General features: G+C 40.2%; 1 pseudogene; it reads left to right on the top strand.

Moving 5' to 3' along the window:
- The first annotated feature begins 3,918 nt into the window (after nt 1-3,918).
- LOC138847763 (pyruvate dehydrogenase (acetyl-transferring) kinase isozyme 1, mitochondrial-like) lies at nt 3,919-5,657 on the top strand (annotated as a pseudogene).
- The last annotated feature ends 4,932 nt before the right edge of the window (nt 5,658-10,589 follow it).

Here is a 10,589-nt window from a genome sequence, read left to right as displayed (position 1 = left end):
GTAGACTGGAATTTCAATTGAAATTCAATGAAATTGAAATTAAATTAAATTAAATTGTTCCTAGGGTTACTAGATATGGGAGCTGATGTTTCTGTCATTTCTGCAAATAAATTGGCTAAAGGATGGAAAAAAGAATTAACTATGACTCAGTTATGAGATATTGGTCAGAGTCAGTGGTTAGAACAAAGTTCTGAATTGTTGGAATAGGAGGATGAAGCAGGTAATGCTGGAAACTGTCACCCCTATATTTTAGCTTGGTTACCTGTTAATCTATGGGGACATGATATTCGAACTCAAATGGGGGTTTTAGAGTGTAGTCCAAATGAGACTGTTACCATTAACATGCGTCAAAAGGTCATTTGCCAGGTAAAAGCTTAGGCAAACAACAACAAGGTATCACGTCTCCAGTTACTTTAACTGTCAATCATGAACGGAGAGGCTTGGGTTTCCCTTGATGGCCAATGGTCAGCCTGTGTCCCATGCAGAAAAAATAAAATGGAAATTGGATAATCCTGTATGGGTGGATCAGTGGCCTTTACTGCAGAAAAAGACAGCTGCTACACAGATATTGGTGAAAAAAACAATTGATAACAGGACATATAGTTCCTTCTAATTCTCCTTGAAATAGTCCTATTTTTGTTATCAAAAAGAAATCTGGGAGATGGCGGTTGCTTCAGGACCTTAGGGCAGTTAATGCTACTATGGAACTTATGGGGTCCTTGCAACTGGGTCTACCACTGACCACTGCTATTCTAAGAGACTCCTATGTTATGCTAATAGATCTAAAAGATTGCTTTTATACAATACTTTTACATCCAGAAGATTGTCCCTGATTTGCCTTTAGTGTTCCATCAGTAAATTTTTAAAAATCTATGAAAAGATATCAATGGAGGGTTTTACCTCAGGGAATGGCCAATAGTCCTACTCTGTGCCAACAATTTGTTGATGTTGCTCTTCAAAAAATTCATGAAATATATAGCAATTTATATATTATACACTATATGGATGATATTTTGTTAGCTGGCCCCAAGGAACCTCTGGTTATACAATGTTTAACAGAAATGAGAGAACAGTTATCTGGCTTTGGTCTTATTATAGCCCCTGAAAAAATGCAACTTCAATATCCTTATCAATATCTAGACTTCTACTTGTACCCACAAAAATACTTCAACAAAAAGTGACCTTACAATTTGATTCTTTCTGGACTTTAAATGATTTTCAAAAACTTCTAGGGGATATTAATTGGCTTTGTCCCCATCTCTGCCTCACAACAGGAGACCTTAAACCTTTATTTGATATCCTGAAAGGAGATAGTTCTCCTACCTCCCAACGAGTGCTTACTCCTGCAGCATGGCTGGCCTTGGAAAAGGTACAACAAGCCTTATCTCAGAGCTTTGTTTCTGATATTGATTATAATCAGCCTTTAATTCTTATTATTTTGATAACAGATTATTTACCCTCTGCTCTGCTGGGGCAAGGAGCTCCTTTACTTTGGATATATTTACAGGCTACCCCTAAAAAGAATGGCATACCATATTATAATGCAATAGCTGAGATTATAGCTAAAGGGAGATTAGAATGTAGAAAGATATTTGGGATAGAGCTGACATGTATATGTCAACCCTATACTAACAAACAGCTAATTTGTCGCCTGTCTTTCACCAAAGATTGGCCTCTTGGATTATCTTCTTTTTCAGGACAAGTTCATAATAACTATCCAGCAGATAAAGTATCATGGTTTTTATGACAACCAGTGTATTACCACAAAATACAAGTTTTCAATCTTTAGAGAATGCTGCCTTGATATTTACCAACAGTTTCAACACTGATCAAGCTCTGTAATTCGTGACGATCACCGTACACCACTTTTTCATCTCCACAGCTAGTTGAATTAGCTGCTGGTCCACTTGCATTGCAGTCTACTTCGGATGTAGTGGTTAACATATACATCAATATCAAATATGTGTTCCTATCGGTGCCTCAATTATTAACCTGTTCATTTTTTCCTGATTCTTCTGCTGCTTCTACTTTGTTTTCTCACATTTGCACTATCATTCGACGGTGTACTTGGCCTTTCTTTATAGGTCATATGTGAGCACATTCTGATCTTCCTGGACCTTTGGTAGAGGGCAATCATTTGGCAGATTCTGCTTTTCATGTATATTCTATCAAAATAACAACATAATATCATACTTTACATCCTTTAAATCCTCATACACTACGTTTAAAACATAAAATTGCTCAAGAACAAGCTCAACAAGTTGTAAAATCCTGTTCTACTTGCTCCATCCTGTTACCAGTACCTTATTATGGAATTAACCCTCGCAGTTTGTTCCCCAGTCAACTATGGCAAATGGATATAACCCACTTCATGGAATTTAGTAGACAGAAGTATATATATGTTTCTACCAATACTTGTTCTGGATTTATTTTTGCTTCCTTACATACAAGTAAGCTACAAAACATGTCATTACCCATTGCTTTTAAGCTTTTGCTTCCTTGGGAACCCCAAAACAAATCAAGATGGATAATGGACTTGCTTATACTTCTACTTCTTTTAAAATTTTTGCGCAACCTTTTTATATCTCATGTTACTGGTATTCCTTATAATCCTCAGGGTCAATGCATTGTTGAACACACACATAATACTTTAAAGCAATATTTAAATAAAATTAAAAAGGGAGAGTTTGGGCTTTCTGCCCATTCTCCTAACAAATGGCTCTCACATGTTTTATTCATTTTAAATTTTCTCACATTGGATAAAGATGGTCGTTCTGTAGCTGATAGACACTGGCATACACAAACAGCTGCAAAAAGAGCAATGGTGAAATGGAGGGATCCTATCACCAATCAATGGAATGGACCTGATCTGGTACTGGTATGGAATGTGGGCTCCTAATGGATTTTTTTTTTTTAATGCAGCTAATATGCTTTTACATTGTTAGCCCTTGATAATTTCTGCAACTGCTCATTGGGCCGTGTGGCCCCGATGCTGACATCGGCAATGTTCATTACCTGAGAACTGTGATGACAATGTCATCCTAATCAGAGAAGACACTGCCTTTACCATGGCTATATTGGTAGTAGGAGTTCCTGGATTGGCTTATGGAAATAATCATGCACTACGAAGGCTTGCATATCTGGTGACCAAAATAATCAATCTTACTGCTACTGCACTATCCAATATAGCTGAAGAATTGGATCAAGTTCACTCAGGAACCCTTTTCTACCATGCAGCTATCAATTACTTGCTGTTGAAAGATCATATAAGCTGTGAATCTGTGCCTGGGGGGTGTTGTTTTAACATTACTAACAATGTGCCATATGTAGAGTCTGTTATTGATGTTTAAGAGTGAAATACAACATATGTTCATTAACAAGCCCCTATATTTTGGAGAGTTTCAGAGGATCCATTGGTTATTAATGTTGCCTGGACCGCTACTGCTTTTCCTACTTTGTATGGGAAGTTTTCCGTGAGTTTTACAACTTACGTTAACTTCACTACAGTCTATATGGACTGAGATCCATCATTTAAAACTTCTTACTAAACCTCCTTTGTAATGAAAATAATTGATATTTGGCCAAATATCTTATCAGTCCTTGACTCTCACCTAATGCCTAGCTGGAATGATCCTCAGAGCTGGTTAAGACACTCAGAATCCTGATAATACAGGGCTCTAGGCTAAGTCACCAGTTACCAATGATGGGTAAGTACAGAGATGACTGAGGGCAACCTAAGACAGAGGCCATTCTCAATAAAATAAAAAAGAGGAGATGTAGGCAGCATTTGGACAAGTCAAGGCCAGTCTTGGCTTGTGGAATTCCTGGGATAAGAAAGTCACATACTACGTACTGCCCGGCTGAGGCGCCCAGTGGTGACCTGGTGCCGGGGCTCCAGCTCCTCCAGTGAGGCTTGGCATGAGGCTGGCGCGGCTGCTGCACAGAGCCACTGTGGCCAGCTGGGGCCCAGGGCTGCATGCCATAGGCCCCTGCGACTGCCGCAGCCTTGCGTCAGACTCAGCTCCAGCCCAGTGTAGGCGGAGAGCAACGTTCCGAGCCAAGTCGACTTCTGCATGCTTCTTGCCATCCCTGCTCTCCATGAAGCAGTTCCTGGACTTCGGATCAGTGAATGCTTACGAAAAGACCTCGTTTATGTTTCTGCGGCAGGAGCTGCCTGTTAGATTGGCAAATATACTGAAAGAAATAAGTCTCCTTCCAGATAATCTTCTCAGGATGCCATGTGTTCAGTTGGTGCAAAGCTGGTACATCCAGAGCCTTCAGGAGCTTCTTGATTTTAAGGACAAAGGCGCTGAAGATGCAAAAGCTGTTTATGACTTTACAGATACTGTGATCCAGATCAGGAACTGCCACAATGACGTCATTCCCACAATGGCTCAGGGAGTGATTGAATACAAGGAGAGCTTCAGGGTGGATCGTGTCACCAGCCAGAATGTTCAGTACTTCTTGGATGGGTTCTACATGAGTCGCATATCAATTAGAATGTTGCTCAATCAGCACCCCTTATTGTTTGGTGGGAAAGGAAGTCCATCTCATCGAAAACACATTGGGGCCGGTGCTGCGGTTCACTAGGCTAATCCTCCACCTTGTGGCTCTGGGAAACTGGGTTCTATTCCCAGTCAGGGTGCCAGATTCTGTCCCGGTTGCCCTTCTTCCAGGCCAGCTCTCTGCTGTGCCCAGGGATTGCAGTGGAGGATGGCCCAAGTACTTGGGCCCTGTGCCCCATGGGAGACCAGGAGAAGTACCTGGCTCCTGCCATAGGACCAGCACGGTGCGATGGCCGCAGCATGCCATTGGCAAAGGAAGACCTTTCTCTCTGTCTCTCTCTCTCACTGTTCACTCTGCCTGTCAAAAGAAAAAGAAAGAAAGAAAGAAAGAAAGAAAGAAAGAAAGAAAGGAAGGAAGGAAGGAAGGAAGGAAGGAAGGAAGGAAGGAAGGAAGGAAGGAAACACATTGGGAGCATAAATCCAAACTGCAATGTAGTTGAAGTAATTAAAGATGGCTATGAAAATGCTAGGTGTCTGTGTGATGTGTATTATATTAACTCTCCTGAACTAGAACTTGAAGAATTAAATGCAAAATCACCAGGACAGCCAATACAAGTGGTTTATGTACCATCCCATCTCTATCACATGGTGTTTGAACTTTTCAAGAATGCAATGAGAGCAACCATGGAACACCATGCCGACAAAGGTGTTTAACCCCCCCCCCCCATTCAAGTTCATGTCACACTGGGTAATGAGGATATGACTGTGAATATGAGTGACCGAGGAGGTGGCGTTCTTTTGAGGAAAATTGACAGACTCTTCAACTACATGTATTCAACTGCACCCCGACCTCGCCTAGAGACTTCCCGTGCAGTGCCCCTGGCTGGTTTGGGTTATGGATTGCCCATATCCCGTCTTTATGCCCAGTACTTCCAGGGAGAACTAAAGCTGTATTCCTTGGAGGGTTATGGGACAGATGCAGTGATCTACATTAAGGCTCTGTCCACAGAATCCATAGAAAGATTGCCTGTGTATAACAAGGCTGCCTGGAAGCATTACAACACCAACCACGAAGCTGATGACCGGTGTGTCCCCAGCTGAGAGCCAAAGGACATGAGAACATTCCTCAGTGCCTAGATGAGCTGGGGACAAACTAGCTTTTGTGTTAAATTTGGAAGGGATGGCATTCAGAACTACATTATACCAAATACTTCACATGTCGTTCTTGCAGAACAAATGGAAGCTGAGTTCCACTTGTGCCTGGTAAACCTCCTAAAGGATGAATCTCTACCACAGTCAGTGTGGCATACTTTTAAACACCTGTAGTTTTGGTCAATTTTTTTCTTTCCATAGACTTCAGAAGTGTGCATGTCTGGGTTTCTAGAGGAAGCTGGGTTTTTTTTTAATACTTTTAATTTATGTCTGCTTGAAGCATTTTATAAATACTGAGTGTAGTTGGTTAGCCATCTTTCTGTGATTTGGCGGTATTCCTGCTATCCTTTATTGAGTAGTGACAACTGAAATAAGATGGTGACCAACTACAAATATACCATGTAAACCTAGGCCCAGCTACCTTTCACTCCCTACATGCATTTGTTAGCTCTGAAATTAATTTATAATCTTAAATTTTTGTAAAAGATTGTGATGACTGGTTCCCTGTGGATTTAAGCCAAGATCATGGGCAATCTTTTCCAGTGTGCTGGTGATCAATGTAAGGGAAAATTTTATATTAAACATGAACTGGCATTTGCTAAAATTATAGAGAAAAAAATTGAAGACAGAGCAGTAAATCTTTGAAATGGACCTAATCAGTTGACTGTTGGTGATCACCTGGGCAGCTTTTAAGAAGTTTCTCCAGGTCCTGCTGCAGACTTGCTGGATCAGCATCTTGTGGGCAGGAGCCCAGAGAGCTGTTTTAAAACACTTCCTAGGTGAGTCAGATGCTAGTCTAGTTATGATACTACTTCTGTAGAGTGCATAGTGATGACAGTGTAGTTGCCAAAGTAACAGCGATCTTCATGGTGGTTTCCACCTATTTCAAAGTCAGATTTCTGGACTCCAGGAGAGAGAAACAGAGTCAAGGCCTGGTGCAACTAGAAGAGTGATTAGAGACAGAACAGAGTGATTGTAAGAAAAGAGACAGATAACTAGAGTCAGAATCATAAATGCATTAAGTATTGACAAAGAATGCCTATTTTCTAAAATACAGATTTTTTTTTAACCAGGGAAAATTCAACCTAGATTTATGAAAATCCTTTGCATCCATGTGGTAATTTGTAGTTTACAATTACTTTGATATATCATAGTCGCTCTCTTGGTCTTCAAGGCAGCTAGCAGGTGCACCACACTCATTTTAACACAGAGCCTGGCCCAAAGTTGCATAGGATTAGAGCAAGAGCCTAAAGTAGGAGACTGTGTTGTTAGTTGTACCTTATCTTTTTTAAGGTGATAGATACCCTGAAAATAAATTTTAAAGCAAAATCTAAACATTTAAAGAAGAGCATGCCACTTAAATGGGAGAACTGTATTTATCTGGAAAATGACATTGAGTTGAAACACTTTCTTTTGATCACACAAGGTTAACAATTCTGTATAAACCTGTAGGTTGGAAGGGCTGTTAAAGGGCACACAGTCTACCACCCTCACTGAAGAAATGAGGACCTGCAAACTCAGAGGTGGTATCCTTTGCCTAGGGCTTCTTATACCAGCGAATCTGACCAAATGTCGGAAACAGGCATCTTAGGCTGGCGCCGTGGTTCACTAGGTTAATCCTCTGCCTTGCGGCACCAGCACACCGGGTTCTAGACCCAGTCAGGGCACCGGATTCTGTCTCGGTTGCCCCTCTTCCAGGCCAGCTCTTTGCTGTGGCCAGGGAGTGCAGTGGAGGATGACCCAAGTGCTTGGGCCCTGCACCCCATGGGAGACCAGAAGAAGCACCTGGCTCCTGGCTTCGGATCAGCGCGGTGCACCAGCCACAGCGCACAAGCCACAGTGGCCATTGGAGGGTGAACCATGGCAAAGGAAGGCCTTTCTCTCTGTCTCTCTCACTGTCCACTCTGCCTGTCAAAAAAGAAAAAAAAGAAAAAAAAAACAGGTATCTTACATAAGCTATTGTTCCTCAATTGTGGATTCTTTGAAAAACAGTAGAATATATTGATTTATATTAGTTTGACATGTTACAATTTTTTGGCTTTAAATTAAGCTTGTAATGATGAAATTTTTAGACTCTTTTGAATCAAAATGTTCACTTTCTTTCCTAAATGAGATATTTGTAATAACTAACATAAACCTGACATTTTTACTTATAAAATATTTCCCCCTCCAAGAAAGTTTGTCCTCTCTTAAGAGCTAAGACATGATATTTGCAAAGGAAAAGTGAAATTATTTTCCTTTAGCATTTTTTAAGTATAACAGCTTTATACTTGGTTATTGTGGTAATGGACAGACGATTACATGCAAAGTATTATGGTATACCTTTTACCAGTTGGTATCAAGCCATCTGAGCTATCTGAGAGGTTTTTCAAGATTCTTAGCTGTTTTGAGCCCCAGGATTAATATGCAGTATGGATATAAAATGTTTCAAAGGACAGAAAGTGGACACTCACTAATTTTTAGAACCCAAGTGAGTAATGTGCCAACATTTTTAAGAAAGTGATAGAAAAAATATTCTGTGCTATACTTAAGTACTGGCTGGCTTTGGATGTCTTCATACCTAAAAGTGATCACTTTCTTGCACTGTGAAATTTTTACATGAGGATGTTAAAGGGGATGTCTACCTTCTTATTTTGTTAAATGTTTTCTATAAGGCAATAAACAAAGCATGGACCAGCAAAAAAAAAAAAAAAAAGTCACATACTCCCATCCTGAAGGAGGATGATGATCAAGAACACTGTGTTAAAATTATCTGTGTTATTGGAAGCCTGATAAGCTGCGTATGTATGTTGTTATCTTTTGTGCTTCTTTGAGCTGTAGCTGGTTATGTATAAATATCACAGAGACACTGGAATAAATGAGCCTTGATCAGCCTTGTTGTCTTGGCTCCATTCTCTGCACCTTTGTCCCTCTTTTCATTGCCACTCCCTCCTTCAGGTTCTGTTCCAATGGTGCAGCAGGCCAGCACAATTACTAATAAATCAAAGTATCAATGAGACATTATTTGCACGTACCAACTCAGGCCACCTGTTAAGATCATCAATGTGAAGGGAATAATATTGTTATAACTGGCTAGTATCCATCATCATAAAAGTGGAGTGCTCTGCAGACATAAGCCTACAATACTGTATCACACGAAATGCTTGGTTGCACAAATCATATGGTCCATTATTATGGATTCTTGGAATCCATTGGCTTAAATCATAATGCAAAGATCGATGCCTTAACATCTATCTTCTATCAAAGATCTATGTACTCTCTTCCTACTGACTGCGTTATTAAGGTAGAAGCCAGTTAGAAAGTGAGGGACATTCAAAAATTGGTTTCAAATAAAATTATGCTAGACCTAAAAATATATTTAGGCCTGAATAATCATAAAGGAAAAAATATTTATCATATTTTACTATGGAAGGAAAACCTAAGGGAGGAGTCAGAATAACCTATATTTTGAAATATCTATATTTAAGTAGTTGTCTGAACACAAAAATGTTAATCATCTGTAATGAAACATATTCTGTTTTGGTCTATCTTTTATTTTCCATTGAGATTTACTAAAAAAATAGCATTTCTATGGACCCAAAAACAAGTGCATTGCAGAAAATTTGACCAGAGCAAGAAGAGCTGAAGTAAACACAATGATGTTCATTTCATGGCATCAGATGGGAGACAGTGTTTTGCCGAGGCTTATAGGATTTCTGAGCTGATCATAGTGGAGAAGAAGAGAAGCCAATACCCTCTCTTTTCTTCTATGAGGAGAAGCAGTCTCTCATACCACAATGCAGAGATAGGTGAAAAAGAAATGTGATCATGAGACCAAAAAAAATTTATCAACAAATTCTATGCGAGGTAAGGGATGGACAGGCCAGGGACACAGAAATTTATCTCACCAATTATCTAGGCATTTGTCTAACCATTTTCAGAATCCTCAAGAAATAACTAACAGGAAAACCACAGAAAATATAAAGAAAGCAAAGGACACTTACACTTGGCATATGAATATGGGATTATTGATGCTTCTGTTAATGATGTATCTATATATGGGGGGGTCAGCAATCACCATATCTCCATCATTATGAAGGCTGTTTTGTAACTCAAGAAAGCACAAACTATCAACCAGTGAATACACAAGGAAGGGAACCTGCAGTAGGGGAATGAGAAAAAGCAAAGGAAGCATTTAGATAATCTGTACAAAACCCTAGAACTCAATTGCAGAAGAACCTTCAGTGCTAGGCAGGTACACACACATATTGTATTTTTCTGCATTCATGTATGCACATCTGTGTGTGTTTCTACTAGACTGGAGAGGCTGTTCCAATGATCTTCAATCTAACTCCTTTCTGCCAAGCCACCTCCTCTTCCATGGAGTATAGAATCATTCTTCCCTGGGGCAGTGCAGCTGAGGTCTTGTGTCCAGGTGAAAAATACAAGATGGAAAACCTATTTTTGGCCCATCTTTTCTACCTCCAGGTGCTATGATGATATCAAAGTCTATGGATAGCAAGATCCTAGAGACAAACTGCTATTAGATTTGATCCAAAAACTTTGCTGTTTAATATGACACAAATAGACTGCCTCACAGGGTGCAATGGGAGCTGTCAGGTGAGAACCTAGAAGGGCCAGTCTCAGTCAGCACTTAGCCAACAGCATTCCAGCATCAGACTCCCCAGAGGACAAAAGAGGAAGGGGCAGCCCCCCACACCCAGTATCCAGGGCAGCCACAGAACATTTCCTTGTTTCCCACACAGATCTCATAGCAATCCTGTGCACAAAGAAACCCACAAGTACAGGTTTCCCAAGTACTGTGGCCCCACTCATCACTCTCAATTCAGAGATTCCTAATCAGTACATCAACATCAATGTATCTTTATGTTCACACATCCATGTATGACACCTATCCCAAATGTTCTAACATCCACACTAATTCCATGAAGA

This window comes from Oryctolagus cuniculus (genome assembly GCF_964237555.1).
Source record: "Oryctolagus cuniculus chromosome 16 unlocalized genomic scaffold, mOryCun1.1 SUPER_16_unloc_1, whole genome shotgun sequence".
NCBI lineage: Eukaryota > Metazoa > Chordata > Mammalia > Lagomorpha > Leporidae > Oryctolagus > Oryctolagus cuniculus.
The sequence above is the reverse complement of the archived record's forward strand: the minus strand, read 5'-3'. Positions and strand labels throughout refer to the sequence as shown.